Here is a 13850-nt window from a genome sequence, read left to right as displayed (position 1 = left end):
AGGCCACTGGTTCTGGCTTCTCAGAGATTTTACATGATTGTTTCTTCCTTCTCCTTCCCAAGCCTGGCTGAAAAATCCCCTTCTCTTTTCCAACATCTACTTTTCCTCCTGGGACCTGGAATCCCTTTCCCTTCCACCCAGCAATTGGCTCCCAGCCTCCTTTATTGACCAAATCAAGAACCAATTAAGGCGCCAGGCTTTAGTATTGGCACCTCCTCCTATAGGAAAGCACATAGGATAAAGGGGTGGGAGGTGAGAATGTTTTGAGCATACTGTATGGAGAAACATAAACTACAGCCATCTAACCTAACTGCGCACTGTATAAGTAACACCAAAACCATCAAAAGACATGTATGCAAGAGGGGAAGTTAAGTATTGGGAAATGTGAAACTTTAAGATAAAATACAGTTTAAAGGTGAAACTCTCAGATCCCTCTGGCTCTAACTATCTCCAAGTGGTGCTCTTCCACCAGTCTCTATTTTAATCATACAGCAATTTTCTTGTCTCACATCTCTATGAGGCATGTAGTTATTGTCCCTCTATATCACAGAGAAAGAAGACCTAGGTTGAAGAAAGCTGAATGACTTTTCCTAGATAACACAGAGAGCCACTGGTCAAACATGGCCTCAAGCTCAGAAATTTGTAGAGTCTGGAGAATTAGCTCTCATGTTTACTATGCATATTCTAAAGTTATTAGAGAACATTTGAAACTTATAGAAAATACCTATATTTTAAGATTTAGCTTATCAACAAGAGCCTTCCAGTTTCTGTCTGTGGTTTGAGACCATCATCTGCCAAAGGGTTCCATTCCCAAATAGTACCAGGAGAGAGCAAGCCTCCCAGGACTGCAGGCAGGCCTGTGAGTGCAGGTAGTACCACCCCTGCTGGCCAGAGGAAGCCACCCAGAACCTTCAGGACAAGGGAACCAAGGGACTGCCTGGGACAGGTGGCTTCCTATTTCTGTCTGCTCCCAGAGATGATCCTGGACCACAGAGCTACATACACAAATTCCACCAGGAGTGAACTGGTCTCCCAGGAGTGCCTACATACCTGTGAGCACAGGTAAGACCACCACTTCTCTTCAAATTCCTGGCCCAAGATAGACTGGCTCAGAACCATCAGGACACAGGAACCAAGGATCATCTGGGGACAGGATCCTTATGGCTACTGTCTGCATCACAGAGTTGACCTTGTAACACAGCTCTCCATACCTAAATTCCTCCTGGAGAGAACAGATCTTCCAGGAGTATTGACATACAGGCTTGCAGGACAGATAAGACACAGAGACAGCAAGACCAGCTAACACCGGAGATAACCAGATAGCAAAAGGCTAGTGCAAGAACATTAGCAACCGAAACCTAGACTACTTGACATCACCACAACTCAGTTCTTCCCCCACAGAGAGTCCTGGATACACCCAACACACTATAAAAGAAAGACTTTGATTTAAAAGTAGATCTCATGATGATGATAGAAGACTTTAAGAAGGACAAAAATAACTACCTCAAAGAAATACAAGAGAACACAGGTAAATAAATAGAAAACCTTAAAGAAGAAACACAAAAATCCCTTAAAGAATTTCAGGAAAAAAACAACAGAACAGGTGAAGACATTGAACAAAACCATCTAGGATCTAAACATGGAAATAGAAGCAATAAAGAAACCACAAAGAGAGACAACCCTAGAGAGAGAAAACCTTGGAAAGAGATCAGGAGCCATAGATACAAGCAAGCATCAACAACAGAATACAAGAGATAGAAGAAAGAATCTCAGGTACAGAAGATACCAGAAAAGACATTAACACAAAAGTCAAAGAAAATGCAAGAGGCAAAACACTCCTAACCCAAAACATCCAGAAAATGCAAACACAACGAGAAGACAAAACCTAAGGATAATAGGTATAGAAGAGAGAGAACATTCCCAACTTAAAGGGCAAGGAAATACCTTCAACAAAATTATAAAATAAAACTTTCCAACCTAAAGATAGAGATGGCCATGAACGTACAAGAAGCCTACAGATCTCCAAATCTGGACCAGAAAAGAAAGTCCTCCAGTTACATAATAATCAAAACACCAAATGTACTAAACAAAGAAAGAATATTAAAAGCAGTAAGAGAAAAAGTCAAGTAACATATAAATGCAGGCCTATCAGAATTATACCAGACTTCTCACCAGAGACTATGAAAGCTACAAGATCATGGGCAAATGTCATACAAACCCTAAGGGAATGCAAATGCCAAGCCACGCTACTATACCCAGCAAAACTTTCAATTACCATAGATGGAGAAACCAAGATATTCAATGAAAAAAAAACGATATTTACATAATGTCTTTCCACAAATCCAGCCCCACAATGGATAATAGATAGAAAATGCCAAACAAGGAGGGAAAGGACACCATAGCATAGGCAAAAAAGTAATCTTTCAACAAACCCAGAAGAAGATAACCACTCAAACATAAAAATAACATCAAAAATAACAGGAAGCAAAAATCACTATTCCTTAATATCTCTTAATATCAATGGACTCAATTCCTCAATAAAAAGACATAGACTAACAGAGTGGGTAAGTAAACAAGACCCAGAATTTGGCTGCATACAGGAAATGTTCCTTGGTGTCAAAGACAAACACTACCTCAGAGTAAAGGGCTGGAAAACAATGTACAAGCAAATGGTCCCAGGAAAGCTGGAGTAGCCATTCTAATATCAGATGAAATTGACTTTCAACCAAAGGTCATCATAAAAGTTAAGGAAGGAAACTTCATACTCATCAAAGGAAAAATCTACCAAGAAGCACTCTCAGTTCTGAACATCTATGTTCTGAATGCAAGGGAACCCACATTCATAAAAGAAACTTTACTAAACTTCACAGCACACATTGCACCTCACACAATATTTGTTGGCGACTTCAACACCCCATTCTCCAGAGTTGTTTCACTTTGTGATTTTTTTTTATTGTTTCTAGCTCTATTTTTAGATCCTGGATTGTTTTGTTCAATTACTTCACCTGTTCCGGTTGTGCTTTCCTGTAATTCTTTAAGGGCTTCTACCTGTTTACCTGTGTTCTCCTGTATTTCTTTAAGGGAGTTATGTATATCCTTCTTGAAACCCTCTATCAGGATCATGAGCTGTCATTTTTAAATCCATATCTTGCTTTTCCAATGTGTTAGGGTATCCAGAACTTGATGTTGTGGGAGAATTGGATTCAGACAGTGCCATGTTGCCTTTCTTTCTGTAGGTAACGCTCCTATGTTTGCCTTTTACCATTTGGTTATCTCTGGTTTTAGTTGGTCCTGCTGTGTCTAGCTGGTGCTTCTCCTTCCTGTGTGCCTGCAACCCTGTCTCAGCACCCCTGGGAGAGCGTCTCTCCCCTGGCTCAGAGTGCTGTGGCACTGCCCAGCTCCTGGGTGCAGATGGCAGACCCTGTCACACCTACTTTGACACTCTGGAGTTCTCTGCACTCTTGGCTGTACCAGCCTGCTCAGTTGCTGGAGAGATCTCAGCACCCCATTCTCATCAATGGAAAAATCAGGGAAAAACAAAATAAACAGAGACACTGTGAAACTAACAGAAGCTATGGACCAAATGGATTTAACAGGTATTTATAAAACATTTCACGCTAAATCAAAAGAAAATACATTCTCCTCTCCATCTCATGGTACCTTCTCCAATACTGACTGTATAACTATCACAAAACTAGACCTCAAAAAATATAAGAAGATTTAAATAATCCCATGCCTCCTATTGAATCAATATGGTCTGAATTAAGCAACTAAATCTGGACTTAAATAGCAACAAAATAACAGAGATCCCCAATTTAAAAAAAAAAAGCTGAACAACACTCTACTCAATGATTACTTAGTCAAGGATGAAAAAAGAAATTAAAGACTTTTCAGAATTTAAGGAAAATAAAGGTACAACATACTCAAACTTATGGGATATAATGGTATCAGTGCTAAGAGGAAATCTCATAGCTCTGAGCGCCTCCAGAAAGAAACTGGGGAGAGCATACACTGGCAATTTAATAGCACATATGAAAGCTATAGAACAAAGGCCAGCAAATACACCCAAGAGCAGTACATGGCAGGAAATAAACTCATGTCTGAAACCAACCAATTAGAAAAAAAAAAAAAAGAACTATGCAATAAACAAAACCAGGAGTTAGTTCTTTGAAAACATCAACAAGATAGATAAACCCTTAGCCAGACTATCCAGAGGGCACAGAGTCAGTATCCACATTAACAAATCAGAAGCGAAAAGGGAGATATCACAAGAGAAACTGAGGAAATTCGAAAAATTGTCATATTCTAATACACAACTGGAAAATCTGGAGGAAACACAAATTTCTTGGGAGATATCAAACACCAAAATTAATTTAGGATCATGTAAACCATCTAAACAGACCCATTATCCCTAAAGAAATAGAAGCAGTCATTGAAATCTCCAAACCATAAAAAGCCCAGGACCAGAAGGTTTTAGTGTAGAAGTCTATCAGACCTACGAAGAAAACCTAATAACAATACTCTTGAAACTACTGTGCAAAATAGAAACAGAAGGAACACTACTCAACTTGTTCTATGAAGCCACAATTGCGCTGATACCAAAACCACACAAAGATCCAACAAAGAAAGAGAACTTCAGATGAGTTTCCCCTATGAAAACCCATGCAAAAATACTCAATACAATTGGTGCCAAACTAATCCAAGAATGCATCAAAAAGATCATTAAACACTCTGGAGTAAGCTTCTTCCCAGGGAGAGAGGGATGGTTCAATACATGGAAATACATCAATTTAATCCACTACATAAATAAACTGAAATGAAAAAACCACGAGGTCATTTCATTAGATGCTGAAAACACATTTGACAAAATTCAGCATCCCTTCATGTTAAAAGCCTTGGAAAAAAGAGGAATTCAAGGTCCATAACTAAGCATAATAAAAGCAATATACAGCAAACAAGCAGCCAACATCAAACTAAATGGACAGAAACTTGAAGCAATCCCATTAAAATCAGGGATTAGACAAGGCTGCCCCCTCTCTCCCTATCTATTCAATATAGTACTTGAAGTTCTAGTCAGAGCAATTAGACAACCAAAGGAGTTCAAAGGAATACAAATTGGAACAGAAGATATCAAACTATCACTATTTGCTGATGAAATGCTAGGATACTTAAGTAAGCCCAAAAACTTCACCAGAGAACTCCTACAGCTGATAAACAACTTCAGCAAAGTAGCTGGATATAAAATTAACTCAATCAAATCAGTAGCCTTCCTGTACTCAAAGGATAAACAGGCTGAGAACGAAATTAGGTAAATGACACCATTCAAGATAGTCACAAACTATATAAAATATCTTGGAGTGATTCTAACCAAACAAGTGAAAAATCCCTATAACAAGAACTTTAAGTCTCAGAAGAATTAAATTGAAGAAGCCCTCAGAAGATGGAAAAATCTCCCATGCGTGTGGTTTGGCCAGATTAATATAATAAAAATGGCCATCTTGCCAAAAGCAATCAAGTGACCCAGAAAGAAAGAGACCTTTCACTCCAAGATGCCCGCAGCCTACGACCTGGGCCAAATGGAAGAAGAGAATTGGCACATGCCTCTGGATCCTGTGATGCTGCATGTCACCTGACACAACTAGTCAGAGGAAAGTGTGACCCCAAAAGACAGAGGGCACCCCAAGATGACAAGAAGTACAATGTATGGTTAAGGTACATTTTTATAATTTGCTTTATCTATTTTTACTAATGTTTTGCATGTGGACAGTTCATGATTAGGTTCTTGAAGTACAGTGACTTATATCTAGTGCTATCTAGATAGTGTGGGATGTGGACGCTCATACAATTAAACACAAGTACAATACTTTCTTATTCCAGAAGTGTAGAACCAGAAAACCATCAAATCAAATCAAATCAAATCTCGTTAAATAGGACAATATATTCCTCCTTGGCATCTCCGGTCATGTAGTCCCCACAGGTATCTCTTGAAAAGTGTTATTTAACTGTGAGGAATCACATTTTCTTTGTACAGGGAGGCCATAGAGGGTCCACCTAGTGCACTCAAACCACAGTCCACTCTACAAAGAGGAATGTCTGTCTTTACAGGACCCTTCTTAGATCTTTCCTGAATGTTTAAAGTAAAGACATGGCTAAGCATGGCCTTAGAATTATCCTCACAGAGAATGAGCATGGTTGTAGAAGGAAGCTTAGGTGCTCTCATGTTCAAGTAACCCCCAAGGACCATATCTTCTCCTGGCCTTGCCAATTCAAGATAAATAAGTATAGCTAATGCTGTCCACCTGTATGGTCTCAAACAAAAAATAAAATGATTGGCATATTTCTTGAACAGTTTAAGGTACCGTACTCCCTAGACATTAGGTTTAAGACCATATGAGATGTTGTTCAGACAACCATTTCTCATTAATCATTTTCTTCTTGATAAGAAAAATGCTGCCCAGACATAGAATGTCACATCCTTGATACAACTCAGCACTGCATTATCGACCTGTAACCAAGAGAGATAATCCCCCTAGTTTTAACTGTCATTTGAGTCTTAGGTTAAATTGATTTTCTTTCTCCCTCTTTACAAGTCATGTGAAAAAGACCTCAGTGTGTGTCTGGTCAGCCCAAGAGCTACCAAAGTGTCTGAAAGAAGATCCTGGGTTCATCACTCTCCAGACCAGCCTTGCTTCAGTTGCTACTACACACAACATTTCAGAAACAGTCACCTATTTAGTTTTTTATGCAGTGGCCTCTAGAATTCTCTCTCTCCCTTCTGCCCTTCTACTTCTACCGATGGCCATTTAAATGGAGCCTCAGATATATAATGCCTGTCAAAATAGGAGCAGTTCCAGAACTCCTCATGGGAGTCCCCCCTCTCTTGGACTGACAATTCCCTGGATTATGCCCCCTCACAGCATGAAGCATCTGGGGGGTCATCACCCACTTTCCTGACAACACTTAGTGTCAATCTCTAAGATGGGGCATGAAGGCAATTTAGATGGACATAGGTAGACTAGAAAACGGAGAGCAGGCTTCCTTATATAAGCCTTCTTATTCCCAGAAGACATTATGAGACTCATTGTGGGAGCTGAAACCATAAGGGAAGGGAGGACACAGTGGCCCTATAAAATACCAAAAGCAGAACACTCTCAAAAGAATTCTAGCCTTAGGTATCAACTATCCTATAGGAATACAGGTGCTACTTTTACTGTCTCCACGGATTCTGTCCTTCCTAGCATTCAATTCTTTCTTCATGCAAGGAAATACCTCAGGCATCTCCTAATTATATAACTCATTAATCTCATTATAGAACTCATATATGTGACCTCCATGATGTGGATTGGGTTTGAAGGGCTGTGACATTTATTAACTTTGTCAAAAAATTACAATGCTAACCTGGCTAAACCACTCATATTTTAACAACTAGTTGTGTATAAGTAAAGGCTCAATAGAGGCCCCAAAAAAGGAAAATTGATGGGTGCGGTGGAGGGGCGGGAGTGTGTTGGGTAGAGTGGCACATACATGGATGCAGGGGATTGGAGGAGGGTTTGGGAATATTTGGGGAGGGACACTTTTGGGAGGGGAGAAATTGGGAAAGGTTTTACCGTTGGCAATGTAAATGAAGAAGATACTCAATAATAAAAAAAAAAAAATCCAAAAAAAAAAAGTAAGGCTGTGTAGCCTTCCAATCTGGGCTAGTTTACCTTGGATACAAACTCTGCAGCCAGTCCCAACAAACATCCAGAGGACTCGACACTAGGACGCGACACTTTCAGGTTCTCTAACACATCTAGGATCATAGGATCAGAGGTGAGGAGAACCTAACATCTGTCTCAACACCACCAGGCTTAAATGAGACCATCAGAATCCAGGGAGATAGGAACCTTCCAATCTCGGCTGGATTATATACTCAGGTCATCAGGATTGGTGACCCTCACTTCTACCTGCTGACCATTTTACTGATCCCACCCTTTTTCAACTCTATGTGAGTCTGGGCATGGTGGTAGACACCTACAGTGCTAGCACTCAGGAGGCAGAGGCAGGGAAATCTCTGCAAATGAGGCTAGCCTGGTCTACACAGTGAGTTACAGGTCAACCAGTCTGAGAACCTCATGCCCATAAAATTCTCTATGCTTTTCATGGGGAATCTGTTATGCAGAAAGAATATGGGTGAGGAGAGGGCTCAGGGCTTGAAGAAGATACTGGCAGGGACACAGTGGGTGGGGGGCGGGGTGGGGTGGGGGCTAGGGAGGATGGGGGTGGGGGTTGAATCCTTATACATGGCTGGTGAAGGTGCAAATTAGTTCTCATTGTCCCTGCATGAAGACAGGGTCTCAACCTAGAGGTGAGGTGGAGGCAGGGTAACCTTGAATATCAGATACCCCTGTCTCAATATTCCAAGTTCTGGGATTACAAGTGTGTGCCACTGTGATCTACTTTTCTTGTTTGTGTTTCACGTGTTTTTCCTTGTTGTAGAGTTGGGGGTGGGTGGGTCTCACTCTGTAGCCCAGGCTGGCCTCAAACCCAACTTCTTTAGTCTCCTATGTGCTGGAATCAGTCAGGAACCAACCATCCTATCTGTGTTGGGTTTAATCAGTCTCGTTCTGTGGTGCTGACCAGTCTCAGATCTCCAACAATCTCCTGCCTCAGTTTCCTTACATCCTGGGGTTACTGTACCCAACTTTTCTGTACATCAGAAACTGTGGCATTCGAAGCACTCTTGGTACAGGATGAACGGGACCCCTTCCCCTTCCTCTCCATCTCTGTTCTCCACAGACCGTTCTGCTTTGAGCTCTCCCTGTGGCCCACATGGCCTTGCATTTTTAATTCTGCTTTAGATTTCCAAGCTGCCAGGGTGGCCAGCCTGCATTGGTGAGGTCGGACAGCTGTTGGTTATTGTCCTTGCAACGCACTCAGATCTCACCATGAGGAGTAAAGAAAAAGGGACTCTCCTTTTTTAGAGATACAAGTTCTACAAAAAATTAAGGAGAAAAATAAACCTTCCTGTTAAACTCTGGCATTCTACCTGGGTGCGGTGAACATGGCACTTTGTAATACACACACGCACGTGCACGCACACTCACACGTGCGCGCGCGCGCGCGCGCGCGCACACACACACACACATCCTCCCTCAGTGAAAAAGGCATCAGTTGCTGAGCTCACCTCTCTGTGGTTCCTTTGGACAGCTGTGAAGCGACTCCTCGTGGGCTCTCTGCAGACTCTCCGTTTCCTGGAGAGTTCATCTGTGGCAGTGCAGACACCTCTGCATACACAAGGGGAGCAAACCTTTACTAACATGCCGCCATCAAACCATCCTCTAGGACCAGAACCTGGATCTCTCACCTGAAGGTACAACTCACCGCCTGTGGGACCCTGGGCAAGGGAAACCCTAATCCTTCCTGGATAACAGGACCTGCCTGACAGGCTACTAAATGCATTAACACAAGCAAAGTTTTCACTGAAGGGCAGAAATAACTGTTGCTATTTCTTTTGTTTGTACTAAGTTAGTTCTGGACATAAACACTGAAATCAAACCAACTGATGAAGTGGCTGGCTGACTTGACTGGCTGACACGGAACACTTTTACTGAAGGATTCAAAGCAAATCACCATAGAAGAGGAAGCCACGCTTCACAAACTCAGTTGAATTCAGTCACACTTAGAAGGATGTGACCGCACAAATGGAGGTCCACAGTGTGTGTCCCTCGCTTTACCACCTAATTTGTGACTCAGCATTAGGAGTCCAGCTTAAGGCAACCCGATTGACATCTGACTCAAACCTAGGGTGGGCTATCTTAAAATGTCAGATAATCCTTGACTGCCTGTGTTGGCAGTAATGGTCTTGGAAACACCATGTTACGCAGTGGGGCTGGGGGAGCTGGCGCTCTGGGACGGCTGGAGATTCAATTCCGAGCAAAACAAATCAAAGCAGATCTGTGGTGACAGGGTTAACACAGGAATGCTCTCTGGACAGAGCAACTAGTGCGTCAGTGACCAAGCACGAGATTGCCACTGTCCAAGACCCTCACACAGAGATGAAACTGATCCTAGATGGGACTACAGAAATGTAGGCTGATTGCATTTTTATTTAAGCTACTTTTGTTTTAAGATTTCCAAGAAACAGTAACTTGCCCAAAGACCACAGTTACAAGTTGAATAACAAGTTATGATGAAATCAGCATGTTTTAAAGTGTACCTCTCTCTTGAAGTCAGGATTAAGAGAGATGATGTTTAAATCTTTTATTCTAAGACTTGTCATAAATACAAATAATGGACATGTAAATTTCATCTGGGGGGTAGTAATGCAGGCCCAGTAACACTAGCACTTGGGAGTCTGAGGAAGGAAGACAAGGAGTTCGAGATTTTCTTCAGGTGCACTGAGAATCCAGATCTAGACTGTACAGAAACTACAGAATGAGACAGTTTAAACTAGTTTAAACAAAATCCCCAAACAGACAAAATCCTATCAAGTTGTGTACATTTAAAGTCACCCATTAGACCGGGGGCTCTCGGCCTTCCTAACGCTGAAACCCTTTCATACTGTTCCTCATGCTGTGGCCATCCATCTCAACCAAAAATATTTTTGCTGCTTCATAACTGTAATTTTGCTACTGTTATGAATCATGATGTAAATATCAGCTATATTATCCCCTAAGGGAGTGTGACCCTCAGGCTGCAAACCATTGCCTTAGGGGCTGGAGAGATGGCTCAGCAGTTACAATCAGCCACACCAGGCAGTTTTCAGCCAGCTGGAACTACCTCCAGGAGATCTGACATCCTCTCCTGGCCTCTGTGGGCACACACATGCACATGAGCGCTGACAGAAGAAGTATCTGTCTCTCCAGCGACATCTCCTTTGGCTACGTCACCATTTCTTTGCTCAGTGATTTTCTAAAAAGAGAAAGAAACCAATATAAGAATTTTAAAGGGACGTTCCTAGTGGTAGAGTGCTCACTGGAGTACCTGTGAGGGCCTAGGTTTGATCGCTAAGCTGGGAGGTGACCGGAAAGGAAATAAAGTCAGAGCCAGCAGGGCCCAGGCCAGCAGTCCCCAGCCCTTGGGAAATAGGCAGGCATTACATGATCAAGGTCAAGGTCAGCGAGGCCAGCCTGAGGGCCCTGCCTCCCACAACAGAAGAGTGCTAGAAAGGCCACGCCAGAACCTTATTGGCTGCCTCAGTCCTCCTGGTTCTTCTCATAATCTCTTCAAGTTGCGGCAAAAAAGCACACAGAAGGCTGATGAGATACACAAAGCACCCCAGCCTGGCACATGCCAGCGATAAAACAGTAGCAGATTATTAAAACGTGGAGAAAGTATAATTCACTGTTCTTCGTCCTAATTGGAGTTATTAATAGAGGTTGGAACCATTTTAACTGCTGTGGTAGGACAACTTGCTTTGGGGAATGAGGAAATTCTGGCGGCTTTCTTGGAATTAATACCGAGGGCCATTTCTTGGGCAAGGGTAGGACATTTTGTTCCTGACCTTTTGTTCTCAGCTTCAGGCAACTGGAGACCCAGGAAAGAGGCAGAACCATGTGGTTGCAGTTCCGACCCTGGCCCAGGCCCTACCTTCTTCCACTCCAGGTTCTCCTGCTCTTCTTTCTGGAAATGCTTCTCCCTTTCCTGCCGAGCCCTCTCTGCCTCCTCCCGGACTATGGCTTCCTCTTCTTTCTGGAAACAGATCACTACCACTGCTGATGCCCGGTCTGGCAGCCCTGCTCCCCACACCTTACTCAGCAACTGCCCACCTTTGCAAACCCCTCTTCTGCTTAGCAGCCCTGACCATCTGGGAGCGAACCCCTGTGGAGCAGCTGCCAGCTTGGGCTCTGCACCCAGCTCCTGTGCAAAGGGCCCCTGGCTGGGGCAGCCCACACCCACTCTGCACCCCATTCATCTGGGCACAGCCCCAGCTGGGCTGGGGCAGGGCGCACACCTGCTTCTGCAGGCGCTCCACCTCCTCCCTCTCCAACTGCTCCTGCTCCTCCTCCGCCAGCCACAGCACCATCTCCTCCTTCTCTCGCACCTGATCTGCTTCCAGCCTGCGGGCTTCTTCTTCCTGGCGACTTCCCTCCTCAGCCACCCTTCGGGACAACTCCTCTATCTTTTGTCTGGGAAAAGACATGAAGGAAGGAGCTTCTTTGAAGAGAGGCCAGGTCTGGCAAGGGCAACAGGTCAAAGCCCCAGAGGAAGCCACAGTCTACCATGGCTATGGAACCTTTGCTGCTCTGCGCCCCAACCCCCTATGGCTTCATTTTTGTCAGAAGCAGGGATAAACCAATGATATTTGGGTGGTGACTTGCTTTTCCAGAGAGTCTACAGTTCATTTTTAAAGGGGGAGACTTGAATATCTGAACATAGATTATTTTTAGCAATTACCATTAATGTTAAGTAATTAAACCTGAATAAGAAATCTAACACAAAATACCATATGTAGGGAATTTTGCCTGTATATCCCCATATTCAGGCTCTACATGTATGCTTGGTGCCTGCAGAGTCCAGCTCAGGGCCTCTGGAGGAACACTCAGTGCTCTTAACTGCTAAGCCATCTCTCCAGAACCAAAACAACCTTTGAAAATGAGATTAATAATGTCTGTATCAGGTCAGGAGGAAGTCGGGCCATATAAGCTCCTTGTGGACTGAAGGGTGTGCACGGCCAAGAGGGTGGCCCCCAGCAGGCATGAGGGTCCCCAGATCTGTCAGGAACAACTGCTAACACTAGCCTTACCAGGCCCAGGTTCAGCACATCATCACAGTTAGTGTTAACTACCAACTGGACAACTGGACGGTCCGGGACCTGAGATGGGAGTGTGGCAGTTGAGGGACTGAGGGACTGTCTCGATCAGACTGGAATGTGGGCCTGTCTGTGAGGGACTGTCTTGGCTGTTAACTGTGTAACAGAGCCCAGGCAGCTGCAGGCAGTGCTTGCTGTCTATGAAGGCTAGCAATGCATGAGCCAGTGAGTGAGCCTGCGAGGCGAGCACATTCCTCAGTGGGTGCAGCTTAGGGGCGGGGGCTTCTTGAGTTGCTACCCTGGCTTTCCTCACAGACAGACTCATGCCAAGCATAAGCCAAATGAGCTGATTCCTCCTCTACATTGCTTTAGGTCAGAGTGTTATAACAGGCTGTAACCAGAACACTGTCTGTCTGTCCGTCTGTCTGTCCATGCCCATGGCTGTGGTGTTTTGAGCAGTGGCCCCCAGAGGCCAATCCTGAGCCGCCCATTGTCCTTGTCTTCCGTCCCAGGCTCTCTTCCAAGTCCATGCCTCCCTTGCCCGGTGCTCCCCAGCCCGCATCCTCCCTGCCGCCCGATTCAGGCAAAGCTCCTTCAGCTCAGTCCCACTCCTAGGCTCCTGGCAACATCCACCCTGGCAAGAGAGAAGGGAAGGCAGAGCCTGAGAAAAAAAGACCCCAAGAAGAAAGTAGCCAGTGAGCCCCCAATAAAGGGCAGGGCGCCATTAGTGTAGGTGGAGGAGGTCACAGTGGAAGAGGGGACATCCGCGAAGCCACCTGACCCAGGTAAGAAGGCACCAGCCTGTGCTGGGGTGCGGGCCGGTGCTGGGGTGCAGTCCGGTGCTCTGTGCTTGCCCTGCCCACGAAGGGTTTTATTTAACTCCTTTTTCATTACTGGGTATTGGAAATTCATATTCTCATTCTTTCTCTTCCCCGGATGGTGCTTTTGGCAGAAGAAACCTTATGTGCAGGAAAGGCGGGTCCATAGCCAGAATAAGTCTCTACTCCAGGAAGGACAAAGTGTTGTCCTTTCCACGAGGGAAGTGGTCCGATATAGTCATGTCACGGTCACCCCAGGGAATAGCGCCATATCTGGGGCTCAGCGCCTAGTTTCTGCT

The 13850-nt window shown here is 44.2% G+C and overlaps 2 long non-coding RNA genes across 4 annotated transcripts in view; one reads left to right on the top strand and one right to left on the bottom strand.

Moving 5' to 3' along the window:
- The window catches only part of LOC127674152 (uncharacterized), a 433706-nt gene that overhangs the window by 64958 nt on the left and 354898 nt on the right, over positions 1–13850 (top strand). The gene's annotated exons all lie outside the window — the stretch shown is intronic.
- LOC127674153 (uncharacterized) overlaps positions 9173–13850 on the bottom strand; it is a 424300-nt gene continuing 419622 nt past the window's right edge. Inside the window, exon 3 of the long non-coding RNA XR_007975304.1 lies at positions 9173–9266. This is a non-coding gene — a long non-coding RNA (uncharacterized LOC127674153). The remainder of the gene's footprint in view (positions 9267–13850) is intronic.

The sequence above is a fragment of the Apodemus sylvaticus genome, chromosome 23 (genome assembly GCF_947179515.1).
Source record: "Apodemus sylvaticus chromosome 23, mApoSyl1.1, whole genome shotgun sequence".
Taxonomy (NCBI): domain Eukaryota; kingdom Metazoa; phylum Chordata; class Mammalia; order Rodentia; family Muridae; genus Apodemus; species Apodemus sylvaticus.
Note: the sequence above shows the minus strand (reverse complement) of the source record. Positions and strands in the feature narration are given on the sequence as shown.